The sequence below is a fragment of the Carlito syrichta genome, unplaced genomic scaffold (genome assembly GCF_000164805.1).
Source record: "Carlito syrichta isolate Samal-C Ts95f unplaced genomic scaffold, Tarsius_syrichta-2.0.1 Scaffold304726, whole genome shotgun sequence".
NCBI lineage: Eukaryota > Metazoa > Chordata > Mammalia > Primates > Tarsiidae > Carlito > Carlito syrichta.
Window position 1 is genome coordinate 1,200,928 of NW_007248822.1, and position 22,910 is coordinate 1,223,837.

The 22,910-nt window shown below is 40.1% G+C and overlaps 1 pseudogene; it reads left to right on the top strand.

Moving 5' to 3' along the window:
- Positions 1-4,882: 4,882 nt before the first annotated feature.
- On the top strand, positions 4,883-14,605 carry LOC103263112 (annotated as a pseudogene).
- The last annotated feature ends 8,305 nt before the right edge of the window (positions 14,606-22,910 follow it).

The following is a 22,910-nucleotide window of genomic DNA, read 5'->3' on the forward strand; positions in this document are numbered from 1 at the left end:
GTGCTTAGTCAGTGCTGTTTAACTCCTGCTCAGTGAAGACAGTGACCTGGTGTTTGTTATGTACTTGGCAACTGAGGCACATGTCATCAGATTAAATAGAGGTGTTGACAAATTGTGTCAAGGAGCCTATACAGAAAAGCTGGCATAATTATAAGTGCTGTTGTAATATAAAATGCCTGAAAATCTTTAGAAAGAAATGGAGAATTCTAAAAGATTGGTTTGTTTGTTTGTTGACTGATTCGTTGATTTTTGCCAGATTCTTTATATATTAAAGTAGCATTAACATTAAATTCATGCTACAAAATCAGATGGAAAAGTTAGAAAGTAGCCTAAGTCAAAAATCTTTTTTTCTTTTATAGTTTAGTCAACAGGAACCATGGATGCTTAAATAATGTTTTTTCCAAAGCTGTACTTTTCATTGTTGTGCTTTGATCAAAAAGAAATAAAATACTTATGCAATTTTGATCACCCATAGTGTAGCATTAACTATATCCAACTTGCCTTTTTATGTTATATTTAGCATTCTGAATTTCTAACAATTATTTTATGTACATCATTTAACAAGCACTTAACCATGTTATTCTTATTTTTTTGGCTTGGAAAACATAGTTTATTTAGAATGTAGATTAGAGAGCGAGAAAGGATTCACCTCTCCAAGGTAGAGGAAGGGACTGAAGCTTCAACCATGTTATTACAAGCGCTTTATGATTGTTATTTTTAATGTCTACAGACTATACTATCATCTAACTTTGACACACTAACTTAACCACTTAACATTATACTGGCTATTGGGTTATTTTATTTTAAAATAAGAGTTTTTTTAAGGGTTCCCTTGGGGATAGATTTTTATCAATTTTAAAGTAATGGCAATATTTAATGTACATATGGTAATCATTCTAAAATGTATTGTGTCGTCAAAAATTAAAAGAGCCAGAAGTTTTATGCAAAAAATTTTTGAAAATCAGCCTAATACAAAAAGCAATCAACTAATTTCACTGGGCTCCCAGTTTCAGAGAAAAACCGTGGCCAGTTCAGGTAGCGATTCCTTGTTCATCAATAAGAGATGTCAATATTTAAGTAATCACAAAGAAATATGCACTATGGATCATGACACGGGAGCTCACCCAGGGTAGACCAAAAAATGCCTTCTAGAAAAAGGCGACATTTCAACCAGGATTCCCAGGATGAGGAGGAGTTGAGAACTCTAACTGTCTTGGCATGCTCAAATACTTTGATAGCAGTGGATAAAGCCTTTCTGGAAAGTAGCCTGCTAGGAAGGTTCTTAAATATTTTCCTATCCCTTAAAAAATGTAAATATTCAAAAGTAACCAGAAAAGGTGAAAGAAGTTAGTTCACTAAGATATTCATCTTAGCATGACTTGTAATAGGGGGATAAAGACAACAGTTTGTATGTCTATGCTATGAGTGTGCCTATGCTGAAATGTATGCATCATTAAAACATATACTTAGAGTCATTTAAAATTGGTGAGAAGATTGTTCTAGGGCAAAAGAGACGTAACAAAACACAATGTATGAGTTAGTTTGAAAATAAACAGCAAAAAGTCATTTTAAGGACACTTAAAACAATTTTTTTTTTTGAGTCAAGATCTCACTCTGTCACCCAGGCTGGAGTACAGTGGCATGATCATGTCTCATTGCAGCCTTGACCACCTTGACTCAGGAAATCCTGCTTCAGCTACCTGAGTAGCTGGGACTATAGGTGTGCACCACCACATCCAGATCATTTCAAAATTTTCTGAAAGGATGAATTCTCACTATGTTGCTGAGTACTGGCCTCAAGTGATCCTCCTGCCTTAGCCTCCTAAAGTGCTGGGATTGCAAGCATGACCCACATTCCCCAGTCAATCTAAAAAATTTGAATATGACCTGGATATTAAATGACACTTGGGAATAATCATTAATATTCTGCTATGATGATAATATTGTGATTATGTGGGAGAATGTCTTTATTTTTAGGAGACGCATATTGAAATATTTAGAGTTGACATGTTGTGATGAATGCAATTTACCTTTACATATTTCTGCAAAAAAAAATACATATGCACGTATGTATTCCTGCTCATAGACTTCCTGGATTTTGAAATTGGAAGTAGTGCCAAGGAGGAGCCAACACCAGTAATATGTAAGGACATGAAACAGCATAGGATATTCACAGAAAAATACACACACATGTAAATAGATGGAGCAAATATGGCAACATATACATAATTATTGGCTCTAGTAGGAAAGTATACAGGTATTATTGTACTTACCTTTTAACTTTCGTATGTTTGAAAATCTTTATGACAAAGAAATGTATTATGTAATGTGTTCTAGAAAAACAGAAAATATGCCACAATTGTTCAGTGATTCTATTGGAATGGTAGATTTATGTATGAGTGTATTTTCTTCTTCTTTATATATGGATGCATTTTCTACAATGGACATTTATTATTTTTATTATCAGTCATTAAAGTCATATCTGTTGAGAACTTATTAGACTCTATACTTTGCATGAATTATTCTACTTAATTCTTATAACAACCCTAAGAGGCTGATCTTATTACTCTCTTTTTATAGTTGAGGATACTGGTGTTTAAAGAGATCACATTATTTGCTCACTGACATGTGGCTGTGTCAGGCTTTGAATCTGGGCACAGATGATGCTTATACAATTCAACAATGCCTTTCAAATGTTTAGTAAGTTAAAAACAAACTATCGGTGTAACTGAAAATTTCACCACAGAGGCAGTATGGTGATGTGGACTTGGGAGCTGACTCAAGCCCCAGCTCTGCAGTTTGCCGCCTGCGTGGCTGTGCGGTGAGCATGGGATGCCCACTCTGTCCTCCTCCTGTGTGAGCGTGAGAGTCTGCTTTGAATGATAAATTGTCCTAAAACGTCAGTCATAATCATTGCTTTGAGGGCCCAGTAGTGCATCTGAATATCTAGAAGATCCCCGACTGTCCTCTTTCTGCTTAGTCTTTTACATTTTATTTTAGGGTTCGATTCCATTGTTCTGAATACCTCTTTCAATGACATCATTTTTGCTTTGTCTTACTTTTTACTTTTTCTGTAATTGTAAAGGATAAGAATAAGAAATTGCCCCTCATTTCTTAATAAACCCTGGTTGGGAGAATCTACATTTCTCAGAGCTGAGCAGAGCTGACAAGCTGGCAATGCCTCTGGAGAACAACTTCCGTCAAAGACAAGGACCAGAACAGGGCTGAGTGTGTCAAAGTACAAGGCGAATCCATAAAGAGTGGGCTTCAGTATCTCACTTTGAAAATCTGAACACCGCTGGACTTGATGGTTCATGCCTGTGATCCCAGTACTTTGGGAAGCCAAGACAGGAGGATTGCTTGAGCCTAGGAATTTGAGACCAGCCTGGGCAACATAACAAGACCCTGTTTCTACAAAAAATAAAAAATTAGCCAGGTATAGTGGTGCACATCTGTAGTCCTGGCTGCTCAGGAGGCTAAGGTGAGAGGATTGTTTAAGTCCAGGAAATGAAGGCTGCAGTGAGCTATGATCACTCCACTGCACTCTAGCCTGGGTCGCACAGTGAGATCCTTTCTCCAAAAAGAAAGAAGGAAAGAAAATAAAAATTCTGAACACCATATTCCTTATTTACAATGTTTGAATCCAAGCTCAGGCTAAAAACTACAGTGAATTGTTGCTAACTGGATGAATGGATATTGAGGAAACTTGTCCTTTTTGTGTAACTTCTGTCACCAGCATGAAACGGTCAAGAAATTGCCAAGGTTGTGAAGACTTCAGCTCAGTAATTCAGAGGTACAGAAAATGTGTACAAGAACGTTAATTCTCCATTTGGATAGAATCTTTGAACTTTCTGAGGTTCACCCATCATTGTTGTAAAACTCTAAAGATCAAGCTTATTTTGGAAGTTCTGCTACAACCTCAGGTATCACGTTACCAATAGCATGGCAGCAGGAAAACCGGAAGACAGCAACCTGTTATTTCCAAATACACATCTCGATTGTTTTAAAGCTCACAGTGTTTGTTTTACTAATTCAGAGAGGAGATCACAGATTATTTCTTTGGTTAATGCTTAATGTTTTGTTTTTCCAAAGTAACCTTCTTATCAATGCTATTGCTGAAGATCACCAATATAATAAACTCATATCCTGAATGTGAGCAAATAACATGAGCTGAATAATTTTTGACTAGGACTGACCATCCTCAAACTTTTCAGTTTGCCTGTTTCTTTGTTACTAATATAAGCAATGATAAAAGAAAGAGAGAAAAGAGAGGGAACGCAGGCTAAGATCCCCCATGGTGACGCATACAGAGTCAGGTCATGTCTGGAAAGCTATGATCACACCATCTCATGGGGACATTCTGAAGCATTTGCAATCAAGAAAACAGCTGACTTTCCTTGCAGAAAACTTCACATAAAACATAAGTCACACAGGGCCCTTGGAAGGTTAAGGCTGTATCACTGGGGACACCAGAGGCCAGTGACAGGCAATAGTAAAGAATGCTTCATGATTAAAGATTGGAAGTCTTCTGAGAAGTCACTGGATACCAAGACATCAAAGGAATTTGGGCTCCAATGTGTTTAATCCTAAAGTCCGCCATAATCTGAGTTTTGTAAGGCTTATTTGCAGTGTTTTTCTCATCTCCTTGTCTTGATGATTTAAATTTATTTCCTTGACTTAGTCATTCAATTTCTTTTTTAAAGTTTTACTCAGTAGTAAGTATATATTAATTAATAGCTATAATGCTGAGCTAAGTGTGTTAAGGAATTTAAAGAAATAAATTTCAAGGTGGCTTTCATGGAGGCTGCTAGCGCGAGGCTGGGGAGCACTGAGCCATGTGTCGTGCCCTGCACTGCCCAGACCAGTGAACAATACAGTCATGATGGCTAAAGGTGACCCCAAGAAACCAAAGGGCAAGATGTCTGCTTATACCTTCTTTGCGCAGACGTGCAGTGAAGAACATAAGAAGAAAAACCCAGAAGTCCCCGTCAATTTTGCAGAATTTTCCAAGAAGTGCTCTGATAAGTAGAAGACAATGTCTGGGAAAGGGAAGGCTCAATTTGATGAAATGGTAAAGGCAGATAAAGTGCACCATGATTGGGAAATGAAGGATTATGGACCAGCTAAGGGAGGCAAGAAGAAGGACCCTAATGGCCCCAAAAGGCTACCGTCTGAATTCTTCCTGTTCTGTTCAAAATTCCACCCCAAGATCAAATCCACAAACCCTGGCATCTCTATTGGAGATGTTGCAAAAAAAAAAAAAAAACTGGATGAGATGTGGAATAACTTAAGCGACAGTGAAAAACAGCCTTATATCACTAAGGCAGCAAAGCTGAAGCAGAAGTATGAGAAGGATGTTGCCGACTATAAGTCTAAAGGAAAGTTTGATTGTGCAAAGGGTCCCGCTAAAGTTGCCTGTAAAAAGATGGAAGAGGAAGACGAAGAAGAGGAGGAGGGAGGAGAATGAATAAAAAACTGTTTATCTGCCCCCTTGTGAATACCTCAGAATAGGGGAGTGCTGGAATTGACATGTCTCTTACTTGAGAGGTATCTGTTGCCCGCATTAGGTTTACTTGCAAAATTGGATCACGATCGTATTGTAGTCTCTCAAAGTGCTCTAGAAATTGTCAGTGGTTTACATGAAGTGGCCCTGGGTATCCGGAGCACCCTGAAACTGTATCAAAGTAGTACATATTTCCAAACATTTTTAAAATGAAAAGGTACTCTCATGTTCTCCTCACTCTGTGCACTTTGCTGTGGTGTGACAAGACATTTAAAGATGCTCTGGCTTTTTTTTTTTTTAATTTGTAAGGTGGTGTTAACGCTACGGTTATTGGCTAGAAATTCTGAGTTCTCAACTGTACATATCTACAGTTTGTATAAAGAACAAAACAACCAAGACAAACTCGATGCTCCTGTTGGTGTTGAGACTTGGCGGAGATGCCTTTGGAGGGGCCGTAGCTCAGGGCATGCACCTGTGGACACTGCAGTGAGCATCCATGTAGCTCCAGGTTGTCTTGTTCTGTATATTGTGACATAGCATTCTGCTGCCATTCTTAGTCGTGGACAAGAGAGGGATCGGTTGGCATGAGAAGTCTTTGGGGTATTTTGTTTTTCTTTCTTTCTTTCTTTCTTTCTTTCTTTCTTTCTTTCTTTCTTTCTTTCTTTCTTTCTTTCTTTCTCTCTCTCTCTCTCTCTCTCTCTCTCTCTCTCTCTCTCTCTCTTTCTTTCTTTCTTTCTTAGTTAAGTGCGGTAGTTTTTAAACAAACTCGAACTCTTCATTGTCAGGAAAGTGAAGAGCCACTGCACCAGTGAAAGTTCAAGAAACTTCTGTACTTGAACACGATTTTTTTGGGATGTTTAGAATGCTGAAATTTTTGAGGTTAAATAAACAGTATTACATTTTTAAAAAGAAATAAATTTCATGATATGGTCCTGAAGGAACTATATCATGAACTTGAGCTGGCAGGGTCAGAGAAACAAGAAACGATGATTAGGGTGTGGTTAGACTAGTCAGGGAAAGCTACTGAAAGGAAATTCATGAATCCTATTCGCTGATTAATTTCATTTATTCACTCACCATCAAACACTTCCTGAATTCCAAAGTGTGGCAAATGATTATGCTAGTAAGGAATGGTTATCCTTACCAGAACTTCACTAAGGTAGCAGAACCACACTGATCATGTGGGAACCACTTAATCCATCCTTTGTATTTGAATCGGCAGTTTTTCTTTTTCCCCTTTTAACGATTTCCATTTCCACAGGCTTGAAGGTAGTTATGGAATGTGGCTTTCCTTTTCAGAACATCTAGTGCCAGCATTGTTCCCTCAGGCCAGTATTTATCAGACTTTGGTATGTTAGTTTAGTGGTGACCCTTATATTTATTTTCATAGTGAGAAAATCTAAGTCCTTTTGGGCACTGGTTCAAGGTTACATGATGAAGGTTACATCATGGACTCTGTCCCTGAACTCAGTAACAAACTTGAGCCGTAATTCACGAGCAGTATGGTTCAGCCAGGAGATGACATGGGGCTGATGTCACACCATGACTGTTAAGAGAATTTACCAAGGAGATATCAGTCTTTTGACAATGACCCTATTTCCTAATTTCTCAACCTGGAATTATATGCAACTTATTTTTTTTTTCTTGCTTGAGGTATTATACTGGGTGATCAAGGGCACTGGGATTGTCAGGGTCACCAATATCCTCCATTGCTAAATCCAGAGGTTAGTTCTAGGCCTCATCTTCACTGAATTATCTGAATTGTTGACATTGTTGATCAATCTCTCCTCTTTAAAGTATTTTGTTTCCTTGAGCTCTGGGACACCACACTCTCTCCATTTCCCCTCTACTTCCCTGGTTGTTCTTTTTCATTTTCCTTTGCTGGTTCTTCCTCATCTTCTCAACCTCCAGACATTGAAGGTCAAACCAAACTCATAGTCTTTTCTCACAAGTCTGTTTGTGATCTACCTCAAGAAATGGCTAATCTTGCCTTCTGATGTTTAAACAAAACACTTGGAGGCATCTCTGACTCCTCTTTTTCTCTCATAATCCACATCCTTACTGTCAGGACATTTTGTTGGTCCTTCTTTGTAATATATCTGAAATGTGACCCCTTCTTACCACCTCTGCTTCTACCCTGGCCAAGCCAAGAGGATTCCTTCCTAGATGATTGCAATAGCATTCTCCTTGCTTCTTTTCTTGTACCTCTGAAACCCAACAAAGCACAGTGAGCCCTTAAAATTATGTCATCTCATGTCACCTCTGTGCTCAAAACTCTCCAATAGTCCCCGTCTCACTCAGGGTAAAAGACAAGGTCATTACAATGACTTTGAAGGCCTTTTATAACCTGACCCCCTTCCTCCTCTGATTTCATCTCTGTTGACTCTGTTCTTCCTCAGGTCTTTCCAGCCACATGCCTGCTTTCTGTTTCTCCAACACTGAAAGAATGTTAGAGATTTTATACTAACTGTTCCTACTGTCTGCAACACTTTCCCTCCATGAAGCCACATGGCTCACTCCCACACCTTCTTCAGGTCTTTGCTCAGGCATCAGTTAATCAGAGAAATCTTCTCCAATCAATTTAATATTGCAAGCGCATGTTTCTTGCCCATAGCACATATCATCACTTGACATACTATTTATTTTGGCTATTGATTCTGTCCTTTTTATCCAAAAAAGGTAAGCTCCTTGTAGACAGGAAATACTTTGTTTCCCTCATTGCTGTATGCCTAATGCCTGGAAACAATGTCTGGCACATAGTAGGCACTTAAGCATTCTTTAATTAATGGTCACGTCTCATGCAAAGGCCATGTGATGAAATAAATCTCAAGTAAAGCTCAAAGCCAAGGCTCTCAAGCAGTTGTATTCATGAACACTTCTCTGCTTACATTGCCTCTCTGCTTACATTTGTTCTTGCAAAAGAAAAAGAAGTTGTGTTGTTTTGCTTTGTTTTGTCTTGATCTCCTTACAGATCACATCTTTGGGATACCTGTTCTTTCCTATTTATTTGGTTCTATTCTCTTTTCATTATGTTGTTTCTTCAGAAAAATATAGTCAGTTTATTTTTAAAGACCAAAATTATGTAACTAAAATGTGAAGAAATCTTAGAGTTGGCTTGTGTAGTGATAGCTATGAAGCAATGATACTAAAGGCAAGATATTTCAATTGTAAAAATCAAATAATTTGAAAACCCATAGAGCCATTGGTGCCATTTTCTCTGCTCTTGACCTGCAAGAAAACTGAGCTGGTTGATAGTATTATTATCACCAAATCTGGGTTGATCAAAAAAGAAAGAATGTAGTGAATTTGACATAAGAATGGAATAAGACTTACAGATAGACTGAAGTTGTCAATTGTATACTAGTTGCTAATTTGGGATGATGAAAGGTTTCAAACAACAACATCTTAATGTCTGGTATGGTCTACTCTTGGGAAAGTCTCAATTGTATCTCTATTCTGCATGTCAAATGTCCAAGTCAGCAAAATAGCCGTGGCAAATATTTAATTTCCAAGTTTGATGTAATTTAATGGACTGATTTCTATTGGTCAGACATACATAAACTCCAGTTTTTGCCCAAGGACACTCCCAGTACCTAAGGCTCACTGTCCAGCTTTCAGCTACTTGTAGTTTCTGTCTAGTTGGCTCATTCATTCTCTTCCATTTCTTTTATTTTTTGGTTTTTGAGTTGGAGTCTCACTCCATCGCCCAGGCTGCAGTGGCACACTCACAGCTACCCCAGCATCAACCTGCTGGGTTCTGGCGATCCTTCTGCCTCTGCCTTCCAAGTAGCCGGAACAGGTGCATACTACCATGCCCGGCTAATTTATTATTTTTATTTGTTTATTGTAGAGCTGAGATTTCACCAAGTTGCCCCAGCTGGTCTCGAACCCACGGGCTCAGGCAATCCACTCATCTTGGCCTTCCAAAGTGCTGGGATTACAGTCTGAGCCACTGTGCCCGGCCTATTCCATTTCTTGAATAATCTAAACCTTCCATTCTAATTTCACCTACATTTTGTCTGCCAGTCTAAGACTTTCCTTTCCATCTTTCAAACATGAGCTGGTTGCAATACCATGAGTCACCCAGCTATCATGCTCTTGCTCCAGAATTTTGTTTAAGGCAATCTAAACATGTCAGCCTTTCTTCAAGTTAAGACCCCTGAAAGTTTTGTCCTTCTCACTCTTACCAACACCTAGTATCCCAAAATTGCTTACAGCAGCGGATAATACAAAATAAGGTTCAAAGCACAGTTTTGCCCTAAAATTAATTTTCATCACCCCCACCACCAACTTTCCTGTGTTATCTAAGTAGGAGGGAAAGCTAAGAAACACCTGTGAAAGCAACATTCCAATTACGCAGCATAAAGAGGGATAAACATATGGACTTTGCAGCAACTTGGATGGTTTTAGTGTGTATCATACTCAGGGATCTATCACAGAAACAAAGAACTGAATCCCACATGTTCTCACTCATAAGCAGATTCTGAACAATTACCATCATACTATAAGAAAGGGTTGGCAATAGCAGGATACCCAGGATGGGTGTGGGAGGGGGACACAACTTCATTAAGGGTACCTTATCTCAAACCAGGCAGAGTGGGGACCAAAGGGAGGCCCAAATTTTACCTGTACGATGACCACTTGTATACCTAATCCTGAATTATACCCCACATCTTTAATATAATAAAGAAAGAAATAAATAAAAGAAATTGCAGATATGGCAAAAAGGTAGGGGGTGAAGGATTTCAAGATATGAGTCTTAGAGAAATTTGTGAGCTGATAGAAATCACACCAAAGTAACTGACAGAAGTCAACTTAATGGAGATGATTGCTTCTGAACCAGTGCCAGACAATGAGAAAAGAAATGTAGAAGAAACAATGCCAGAAAACAAGTTGACACTAGACAATCTGGAAGATGAGTTCTGATATTCAAGACCGCTTTTGACTTCTTTTGTGACATGGGCATTTCTATGATATGGGCACTGAAACTAAAGCAAATAGTGGAAGAAAGATTGGTATAGAGACATTTTTAGGAAAAGAAAAGAAGTCAGAAAGAAATTGTGATGTATTTCCATAAAGTTACCCTGTGCATGCCTGACTCTCTTTCTTCCACCTCCTTTGCCTCATCTGTCTCTACAGTTCTGGAGACAGCAAGAACAATCCTTCCCTTTCCTCCTCTTTCTCAGTCTACTCAATGTGAAGATGATAAGATGATGACCTTTTTGATGATCCACTTCCACTTAATAAATAGTAAATATATATATACATTTTATATTTTTTATATATTTTTTTATATATGGTAAATATATATATTTTATATGTATATAAAGAAAACAGCATTCCAGGTATACAAATGCATTTAAAGACAAAGTTTTAGCCAGATTAACATAAAACTTCACACCACTATCTAATTCATCATGTCAAGCTTTTAATAAAAAGTTACAAGCAAGAAAAAAATGCATTCTGAAGAAACAAAGCAAGCATTATAGCCAGACTTAGGTTTGACGTAGATTTTGGAATAGTTATAGGACATTTAAAATAACTACAGTTAGTATGTTAAGGACTCTAATGGAAAAAGTAGACAAAATGCAAGAATAGGTAGGTAATATAAGCAGAGGGATAGAAACTCTAATAAAGAATTAAAAAGAAATGCAAGAAACCAAAAGCACTGTAATTGAAATAAAGATTGCCTTCAATGGGCTCATTAGTAGATTATACATGCCTGAGGGAAAAAATCAGCAAGCTTGAAGTTATAACAGTAGAAATTTCCCAAAACTGAAATGCAAAGAGAAAAAGTCTAATTTTAAAAAAAAACCTAAACAGACCATCCAATAACTCTGGGACTATTTCAAAAGGTAAAACATGCATGATGGGAATGCCAGAAGAAAAAAAAAAAGGAACCATGGAGCAGGGGAAATATTTTAAGTAATAATAGCCAAGAACAGACACCAAAGCACAGATTCAGGAAGCTCAGAAATTATCCGTTAGTGTGTGTGTGTGTGTGTGTGTGTGTGTGTGTGTATAAAAGCATTTGCCTTGGTATAACATATTCAAATTGTAAAAATTAAAGACAAAGAGAAAATCCTGAAGAAAGTCAAAGAATAAAATATCTTACCTATAGTAGAAAGAAGGATTTCTCATCAGAAACCTTGCAAGCAACAAAAAATGAGAGTGAAAAATTTAAAGTGTTGAAAGAAAAAAAATCCACCAATCTGGAGTTCTATATCCTGCAAAACTATCCTTCAAAAGTGAAAGAGATTAAGAGAATGCAAAGATGAGCTACAGACTAAGAAAAAATATTTACAAAACACATATCTGATAAAGGACTTGTATCTAAAATATACAAAGAACTCATAAAACGTATCAATAAGAAAACAACTCAATTAAAAAGTGGATAAAAGACCTGAATGACACTTCACCAAAGAAAATGTACAGACGGCAAACAAGCATATGAAAAGATGCTTTTCAGGGAATTGTAAATTGCAAACCACAATGAGATACCACCATACACCTATATAGTGACAAAACTGACTATACTAAATGCTGACAAAGATGTGAAACAATAGGAACTCTCATTCATTACTGGTAGAAACACAAAATGGTACAGCATTTTGGAAGACAGTCTGGCAGTTTCTTATAAAGCTAAACACGGTCTACCATACAGTCCAGAGATCATCCTCCTAACTACTTACTCAAATGAGTTGGAAACTATATCCATACAAAAACCAGCACATAAATGTTTACAGTGGCTTTATTCATAATTGTCCAATATTGGAGCCAACCAATATGTTTTAAATAAGTGAATGGATAGCCAAACCATGATACATCTGCATGATGGAATATATCATTCAGTGGTAAAAAAGAAATGGGCCATCCAAGTCATGAAAAGACATGGAAGAACTTTAAATACATATTGCTAAGTGAAAGAAATCAGTCTGAAAAAGCTACATTTTATATGATTTCAGCAATATGACATAGTGAAAAGGCAAAATGATGAAACCAGTAAAAAGATCAACAGTTGCAAGGTGTGTTGGGTGGAGGGGGGGAGAAATAGGAGAGGGACGAATAAAGGAAGCACAGGGAATTTTTAGGGCAGTGAAACTACTCTGTACAATACTTTATTAATAGTGGATGTATGCTATTATGCATTTATCAAAATCCAAACATTTGTGCAATACAAAGAATAAGTCCTGATGTAAACTAGGGACCTAATTATAGTGTACCGAGATTGATTTATCAATTGTAACAAATGTCCCATGCAATACAAGATGTTACTAATAGGGGAAACTGCGTATGGGGAAATTGAGGGGATGTATGAGAACTCTGTATTTTCTGCTCCATTTGTTTGTACACTTAAAACTACTCTAAAAAATACACTCTATTGATTTTTTTTTTTTTTGAGTTGGAGTCTCACTCTGCTCTCCAGGCTGGAGGGTAGTGGCATGTTCACGACCACCACAGCCTTGACCTGCTGGTCTCAGGCGATCCTTCCGCCTCAGCCTTCCAAGTAGTTGGAACTATAGGCAAGCACTACCATGCCCGGCTTATTTATTTTTATTATTTTTATTGTAGAGAAAAGGTCTCACCAAGTTGCCCAGGCTAGTCTCTAACCCATGAGCTTAGGCAATCCTCTCTCCTTGGCCTCCCAAAGTGCTGGGATTACAGGCTTGAGCCACTGCACCTGGCCTCTATTTTTTAAAGTGAAGTAGAAGTAAAGGCCTTCTTAGACAACAAAAATTGAAGAAATTATCTCCCATAGATCAGACTTTTGTAAGAAATGTTGAAAGAAGTTCTTTAGGGAGAAGAAAAATGATGTAGGTCAGAAACTGGAATTCATATACTCAAAGGAAGAGTGTTGAAGAAACAATAAATGAAGGTAAACTTTTCACAAGCCCTGTGTATTAGCAAACTACAACTTGTACAAAGTCTTAGTACTATCTACTTTTTATTTCAGTTTTCAGCCTTCTCCACACTTGGAGTGTATCCTAAGCTACTTTTGTTTGTTTGTTTGTTTTTTGAGTCGGAATCTCACTCTGTCACCCATGCTGGAGTGCAGTGGCATGCTCATGGCCACCGCAGCCTCCACCTCTTGAGTTCAGGAATTCCTTCCACCTCAGTCTCCCAAGTAGCTGGGACCAGAGGCAAATGACATCATGCCTGGCTAATTTGTTAATTTATTAGAGAGACGAAGTCTCACCCTACTGCCCAGGCTGGTCTCAAACTTCTGTACTCAGACAATCCTCTTGCCTAGGCCTTGCAAAATGCTGGAATTACAGGTATGAGCCACTGTGTCTGGCCTTACATTTTAACTTTCTTATCCTGCCTTCTTATCAGAGATATTATCTGCCTAAAACTCACATGTATATTTTTTTCTATGCGGTAATTTGTTATAATTTAATCCAGATTATACTACTGGTTCAGGAAATACTTCTTTCAAAAACTACTTATAGTGAAGTGGACACTAGGAAATTATTTAGCAAATGTGAGTGCTGTGAGAAGTCAATAAGAGAAATTAACTGCAATATAGAATTAAGGGGCAAAAAAAAAAATGGAAGTATTTTAGTGTGGGAGCCCTTAGAATGAGTCTTGATTTCATCTACTGGGAGTGGGAATCTTTATCATTTGGTTAGAATATATATCTAGAAAATGGGGATCCAGTTAACTTGATAACTGACAATTAAGCATTCCCTTCCACCCACCTTTCTCTGCTAAATTGGAATGAGCTAGTTGGCTTGCTTAAATAGTCTATTACCTATTGAGGCTGGCAATAGTGATTTTTTTTCCTCATTTATTCATGTGTCACTGTTGTATGCTGAAACTTTTCATACTTTTGGCAAGCTGACCATTTTATTTTGCTTTTGAGGTTTAGTCATTCAGAATAAGATGTTATTCCTTCCCTTGACAATGCATCAAAATTCATCATGAGAAGTAGCTGTTCTTAGTTTTCACTTCTTCCCCACAAATCCTGTTATTAGAAGTTTTCTATGTTCTGAGATCTCAGCAATTTAGAGGCAGAAACACTTTTGGAATTGACTTAAAAGCCCTCTCTTCAGTATTTCTGTGACTCCAATTAGGAAAGAAAAAGAAGAGAAGGAGAAAGAGGAAGAGAAAAGTAGGATGGAGGAAAGATATTAAATCCTCCCTCTAACTGCATTCAGAATATTTTAGGATAGTTTTCCTGAATACTCTAAATTCATTGTCAGTGGGAATAAATCTAAGGCAATTTGATTTATATAAGACAAATCAATTCAAATACTAAAAATCTTTCTCAAATTACCAAGTCTACAGGGTTTCACTATGGTCGACTTTAAGTTTCTAATCACAAGGTTTAAACAGAAATGCACTTAGGTATCTCAGTCAAAAGGGCCATCCTAGAATTGCCTTTAGTGGAGTCAAAGGATTACTTGTGGTTGAGATTATACTTCTTCAGTTAGGAATTGTGGAAATCTTCAACCAGAAGATGAATTCCAACTCCCACTTTAGGGAGAGAATTAAAAAACAAGGAATAGTAGAAATACATCTATTTGTTTGCTTTTGGTCTTGCCTACAGGCTTGCCCTCAGCTCTAGAAAAGCAAGACTTGTTATGGGGAGAAAGGACTTAGTATTAGTTTAAAAAGAGAATGGCAGCACACGGGAGATGGCAGCAACATCTTTCTGTGAGACAGTGGAAACTACACATCAGTGAAAGTGAGACATTATTGCCACTGTCCTCCTGGGATAACAGGTCAGGCTAATGGAAAGCTCTCAGACGTGCACATCAGGACTTTGACCATGAGTTTCCTATATGTAATCCTGCACAAACCACTATTTTTGGGGGTCCCCTTACGTTTCTTATTTCCACATTGTGGGTGTAGCCATGTTGCACCTACCCACTGCTATGAAAATGTGATCAAGGAAAAAGGCAACAAATATGCAACACTTTGTTCTTCTTAGCAGAAAGGCAACTAGTCTCATTAAGGCTAAGCATCTACCGACTTGTCTGGACATCATGGTTCAGTTGAGTCAAGTACATGTTTATTGGGCACCTTTTATGAGTCAGGCACGAGGCTTGGTTGTAAAGGTGGTTCAGGGATTCCTGCATCCCAGAGCTCAAAGTCTAAATGGACAAATGGAAGCACACGGATAATGATTGTGACTATGTGATGTCACCGTCAGTATGAAATGAGGTACCGTTTTTGCCCCAGGAGAGGAAGGAGCATCCCTTCACATATTCACTCGACAAGTGTTTTCTGAGCAGCTCCTCTGTATCAGCCTCTGTGTTGAGGTTGTGCAGTGAACAAGACTCCCCTGCCCTGGCTTGTGGTGCTTGCCATCTGGTGGATCACCAGCAAGTAGTGGAAGCCTCTTGACAGTGTTGAGGCAAGCCTTGGCTTCTGCTTACATTACTTCTCTTAGAGAGGAGGTGAGCAAAATTTGAAACAAGCCAGTAGATTTCGTCAGTCATGTTACAGAAGCATGGGGTTAAGTTTTGAGGTGTGCCACCTCCAATCTAGAGGCTTCTGTCTGGGGACCCTTGGATGGCTGTGGCGATTTAACACATTGAGATATGAAGGAACTTCACCACTTTGCTAGGTATGAAAAACTAATTGTGAGACCTGGTTAAGAAAAGCAGCTGTGTGTGGTTTATCGACATTGAGTGGAGACTAACATTTACCAAGTGACAGATTCTCTGCTGGGCGCTTAACATGTCATATTTCCCTAGCCCTCCCTCCCAGGCTTCCTCCCAGCCTTCCTCCCTCCCTTCCCACATGGTTATGGAGTGATCTGGTCCACGTCACTGAGAACAGAATGTCTATAGCCCCCAAATCTTGTCATCAAAGAATGTGCTGTCTAGTGGAAGAGACTGGCAGGTCCACATCCAGTATGATGAGGCCCATGTGTCTATGTTAGGGAAATGACAAGGGCTGGTGGCACTACCTAAGAGGGACACACACCCTCCCTTGAGGGCACAGAGAAGACTCCACAGAGGGTAAGAACTAATTGGGACCTGAAGGTTGAGAGCAATGAGTCAGATAAGCGGGGAGATACAGAGGGAGGGAAACTGATTCCAGGCAGAGAGAACAACCTCTGTGAAGAACTGAGGATAAGAGAAAGTCAGCAAAGTTCAGCATAGCTAGAGAAAACTTCAGTGGATAGCTGTGGAGACTAAAGACAGCAGGCGGGGGAATAAGAAGGAACCCAGCGAAGAGCTTGGCAAGCCAGGGTGAGAAATGTCCTGAGGGCACTGGGAAACCATTTAAACTGGGGAGTGAACTAAACAGACTTGCTCTTTGCGTAGATCTCTCTGGAGGGAATGTGGAGATAGGATGGGAGGAAGAGCCAAGAAGAGGGGGTGGGAAACTCTTGCCGTGATCAAGGTACAAGAGCCTGAACTAGAGGTGGAGACAGCTAGGAAGCATTGAAAGAGCTGGGATCAAAAAGATTTGATGATTTATTTGACGTGAGAGTGGTGATGGAGAGGAAGGAATTACGGAGAGGGTTAAGTTTTTTGGGAACACGAGGTGACATTTTTAACTTAGTAGAAAACAGTTCTGTGAAACTGGAGGGCGAAAAAGTAATGATTTCAGTTTGGGACATCTGATGCTGAGAAGCTGGTGGAACATTACTGATCAGGAGCTCAGGAGAGAAGTGCGGGCCCCAGAGAAGATACCTGGAAGTTGTTGGCATAAGGGTAGTGATTAAAGTGTGAGATTTATTTTTACAACAGCTTGAGGCAGATATAACTATTCCTAATTTCCGAGGAGGAAACTGAGGTTTGGAGAGCACAAGTAATTTGCTCAAAATCTGTCAGAAAGCAGGGCAGCCAGGACTTCTAACCCACGTGTTTCCACTCCACATTGTTTCTGGGTAAATGCATTTGGATCTTGTATTACCCATGAGATTTCCTTGTTTTCATCTCAAAGAATTCTGAAAACCATTCCTATTTTTTACAGGCACTCACATGAAGAAATGTCACTGATAACAGCTCAAAAATTCCTTTTTGGAAACTAAGATCAACATCAATTTCTTTATGAGAATTTATTTTTGCCTGGACAGAATGATGTTCAGTTCCCAGAAGCACCAGGAGTGTCCTTTCAAGCCAGATAGGCAGTGGGTGGCAAACCTGGGCGTTATGACCGGCTTCCTCTTGCATCCCTGCACGTTGGACATGTCAGAGGAGTGCCCACAGCTGCAGACAGCCTGTTTCCCTCGCTGACACAAGGCCACCTCCTCCTACCGGCTCCATGTCTTGACTGTCCCTCCCTCCGGGACACCTTCTGATGTCACTTGTCTCCTCCTTAAGGGGATTTCTGTTTCTTGCCCACCTGACCCACGTATTCCATCTCTTTCCTTATCCATGTAGTGCCATAGTTGAATTAGAAAAGTTTCCCATTCGCTGGAAAGTTGGATGTTTATTGTGGTGACCTCATCACCCCTGGCGACTTCCTCCCACCCCCACCTCCCAGGCACTGCCATTTTCATTTGCATGGACTCAGAGGTCTTTCGCTGTGGAGGGACCTGCTTCATAACTGACACCAAATCTCCAGCTCTAACCTCTCACACTTTCTCATGTAACAGCTCATCTGCTGGTGGAATACATTTGTTTGTGATTACAGGCCACATGCAATACCACAGCACAGGGCCCATGCGATGGCCCAGCGCCATGAGAAAACACATTAGTAAATTTTATGACCCTAGTGCAACCACGCAGGGTTTCCCTAAAACAGAAAACATGAAGGGGTTTTATTGTCTTACACTGTTTAGACATCCCTTATGGCTGATGGGTGTATATTCGAACTAACAGAACACGGCTTTCCAGACATTTGGCCGGAGAGGTTTCTGACTCCAGTTAATGAACACTCCTTACTTATCTGCTCTGGGGGATGTAAAACGCGCAAGGAAATTATATGCTGCAAAAGGCATCAAGGTCTTGAATGTTTCTCTTGGTATAACTAACTTCTGTGCTTAAATGAGATACTCTTAGCAAGTCACTTCTGAGAGTAACAGTGAGATGATAAAAAATTGGAAGAGACTAGTGAATTCTCAGGAATTTCTCACTGGTCTTTTTGAAAAACTTCTCATTAGACCAGGACAAGGTCTGGCTCTCCCGTTAGCGCTCTCTCTCTCTCTCTCTCTCTCTCTCTCTCTCTCTCTCACACGCACACACACACACACACACACACACACACACACACACACACACACACAAACACACACACAATCCAATCATGATGTCTAAAAGCAAGATAGTAGACCTTCATTAGGTCTATTTTCTTAGCCTTAAGAATAAGCATATAAAGGCCAGTCACAGTGATTCACACCTACAATCTCAGTGTATTGGAAGGCCGAAGAGGGAGGATCACTTGAAGCCAAGAGTTTGAGACCAAGAGTTTGAACGACATAGCAAGACTTCCATCTCAGTCGGGCTCGGTGGCTCAGCCTATAATCCCACGCCTTTGGGAGGCCGAGATGAGTGGATTGCCTGAGCCCGCGGGTTTGAGACCCGCCTGGGCAGCGAGACCTCATCTCTACAATAAATCAAAAAATCAGCCGGGCGTGGTAGCGCATGCCTGTGATTCCGGCTACTTGGAAGGCTGAGGCGGAAGGATCGCCGGAGCCCAGCAGGTCGAGGCTGTGGTGGCCGGGAGCGGCCACTGCACTACAGTCTGGGCGACCGAGTGAGACTCCAACTCAAAAAAAAAAAAAGACTTCCATCTCTACCAAAAAAAAATTTTTTTTAATAGCTAGATGTGGTGACACATGCCTTAGTCCCAGCTACTTGAGAGGCTGTGGCAGGAGGATCACTTAAGTCCAGGAGTTCGAGGCTGCAGTGACCTATGATTCTGCCACGACACTCCAGCCTGGTCAACAGAGTGGGACCCTGTATCTAAAAGATGATAAATAAATAAATAAGAATAAGCAATATAATTCCTACCAGAAAGCATTCTTTTTCTGACACTGTCACTGGCGTCTAATGTCCATTCAGGAGTTTTGAATAAACTAGCCAGAGATAACTTGAGTGGTTCTAATCCTCTCAGAGGAACTACACTGGAATGTTTTACCACTTCCCTGTGAGGGACACACTTACTCTGAATCTGCCTGTTTTGAGAATGTGTTCCCAGGTAACCAAGAGATGAAGACAAATCAGTTCAGAGAACGAGAAGACAACAGATTCCGTGGAGGCAGTGAACAAACTTAGAAAAGGCATTTGGGAAAAATAATGCTGCTGCCTTTTGAACATAGAGTGCTAGAAGTTGCCGTGATGGTGCCAACTATTTAAACTACATTTAACTACATCAGCTGCCCTTCCAAACTATATATCAGCCTTCAAAAACATGCATTCCATGGAGTGACAAAGGGTGAGAACCTGGCTGAGCATTTTTGTTTTAAGAGCCATGGGAAAAACACAGTAGACAAAGCAGAATAATAAAGGGCGGTAATATTTGGGCTTCACATATGACGATGTTACAGTTCTAGTAACAAATTTGCTAAGTTTCAAACATATTTAACCTTCCTTAAAAAATTAATCTGTTTGTAAGACAATCTGGGGAAGAAAAGTTGCTTGTGGCATCTCATTTTGAACAGAATGGAAAGCCTGGCTTCACTCCACTCTCACCTGTAGCCTTCGCTGGTGTTGCGTGTTACCACTTGTTGCTCACGGCTCCCAGGGGGCAGAGGATGGCCCCTCTCAAACATAAAATTTTACCAACCTGCAGCATCAAATGTGCCCTTAAAGTGATGAGACTGATTTGTGTACTCTTAAAAATAGTTGACCTCATATACGTTGCCATCTCTACTCACTAGTTATACCGGAGTCTATGTTCTGAATGCTATTATGTAAATTTTGAAAGATGTTTATATTTAACCACCCAGCATTGGAAAGAGACTGCAGCTGAGCCAGTCTTGCCAAGCCGTCATCAGGAGATCCTGCCATCAGAAGGAACTGGAATAATTTAAGGGCTAACCCCAGAGGTTAGGCATCAGGCCATCTGTGAATCTGCATGTCTTTTCCTTGGAGAAAGTTATCTTACCCTTTGTGACTCACCTTGCTGGCGAGTGAAGTGGATAGCTGAACCCCAAGGGCACACCCAGAGACTAACTCATCAATCCCACCATCAAGGAGAGACATCCACACATTTAGTACACTGGCGAGGTTGATTATATGGCATACGAGGAGGGATCCAAAACCAACTGGAATTATTTTTTGGAGGGTGGGGCCCTTGTAGTCCAGGCTTCCCCTGCTAGGAAAGTGTTCTAGGAACCCATTGGCATTCTTGTACCAACTAGCATTGTTGTGAGAGACTGTGTTCAGTGAATTTTTCTCTTTTTTGGAGATTTTTTCAATGTGTTTGCCATCTCATTATGGATGATTTACGAGCACACCTGTCCACGCAGCGCTGCGTATTCAGCAGTATTTGGCCAAAAACGGCGTGACTCCCATGCCCCTCCCACCTCCCCCCTCCCCCTGTTCACCTGATCTCACTCTGAGTGGCTTTTTATTTGTTTGTTTCTTCAGTTGAAAAATGTCCTCAAAGGGAAACGTTTTGCTGATATGGAGGAGGTGAAACAAAAAACGGCAGAAGAAGTAGAAGGCATCAAAATTGACGAGCACAAAAACTGTTTGGAGCAGTGGAAAAAGCATCTCGATAGGTGTATTGCATCAAACGGAGAGGACTTTGAAGGTGACTGAAGTTTAAACATGTAAGAATAAATACACATGTTTTAATAAATAAATTGCGGGGGTTTTTGGGTTCCCCTTGTATGTAAACGCAGTTCGTGAATAGGGACAGGAAGTTGTGGCAACTTAACTGTCACCATGTTGTAATGAATAAAGTGGGTCCAAAGCTTGCTGGATTAGGAGAAGCATCACCATGAACTTATGACTGGAACACATTTTAATTGTGTTTGGCTTCTCGTATTGCAGTTTTAGATAAGGTAATCTGTGGAGAGCACCCATTGGTTGGCATGTTTTGCTGCATTCATTTATACTTTATGAGATGTGGAAGAAAGAAACTGTGCTTCCAGCTAATACCTAAGATTCACAGGACTTTGCTCAATTTGCAAATGTTCTTTCAGTGGTTCACTTTGCTCGCTCCTCTCCACCCCAGGTTTGGCTATTCTTAGAGCAGGAATTAAATTATTGAAATCCAAGCTTCTCAGGTTTCCGCTCCCTCAGGGAGAGGAGATTTAGTGTTCATAAGAAAGTCAACTCATCCCTAATCAGCAGGCCCAAAGAAACCCAAATGTGCTCCTCCCCTCCTTTGACAATCCTTCCAATAAAACTTCTTTACTCTCTCTGTCTTTAGGTGGGGAGCCCTTTCAGAAAGTTCACACAGTGAGTGTGGTTTGTGCATTCGATATTCAGATCTAATCAATGTCTCTTGAGGGCTGAAAAATGAAAACACTGGATAAAAGCCCACCTCCTGGCTTTATGCTTGTCAAGACCAGGATCTATTAACCTTTTAAAGAAATACTGATAATAAAAAGCAGACAAAGAGTGCTATGTGAATTGGCATCTAATCAATAATTTCCTGAGCTTTTTTTTCCTCTTAAGTTACTCAGAGCCTCGTGAGCAAACATGATTTTACTGTTCCAAGCCTTATTGCCTTGGATAATGTATGACCCTCTGCATACCCCTGTTCTCTTCCGAGATGTTTTATTTTTATTATGATCATCAGGGAAATTTAATTAAAGGTCATGTTCCCTTTAATTAAAGTGTATACAAGTCAGAAAGTCCCCACCCCACATTTCCCAAGCTTCAAGAATTGCAAGGCCTGAGTTTCCCTTCTGTTTCTTGCTGGCTGGGCAGGACCCAGTGGCATGAGGGCACGGTGCTGAGACACACGGTGCTGGAACACATGGTGCTGAAATACACGGTGCCAGGCACACGGTGCTGGAACTCATGGTACCGTGTCGAGCTGCTGCTTTCTTTTTCCACATTCATTCTTCATTTTCTTTGACCTAGACATTCTGGATGTGGACCACATCGCATACTTGGAATGATACTTTTTTCTTGTTAAACCTTTTGCCCTATCGTTAATTTATTTCTCCTGGGATAGAATTGGACTCATCCTGAACATGCAACTTTGGCATGGCAGAAACTCCAACTTTGGAGGGTCTCCTCACCAGTGGTTTCATGGAACGTTCGGGTTTGCCTTCAGCCTTCTTCCCTGTCGGCCATCTCAACTGTCCCCTCCTCTGCTGCTTTCTCCAAATTCACCCCCCACCCTTGACTTCCGCTACATCTATCACTGGAAGAAGAAATGCATAGACGATTCTTCCTGAGCTCTGGCCAACTTCATATTTCAGTGTGGGTGTGCCTGGTTTCCTAGGGGCATGCCAGGCAGCCCAAGAGTGATTGATGTTCGTTTCAACCTGTCATCTGTGGTCCCCACCCATGGGGTGATTTGAAAGCACTGACCAGCC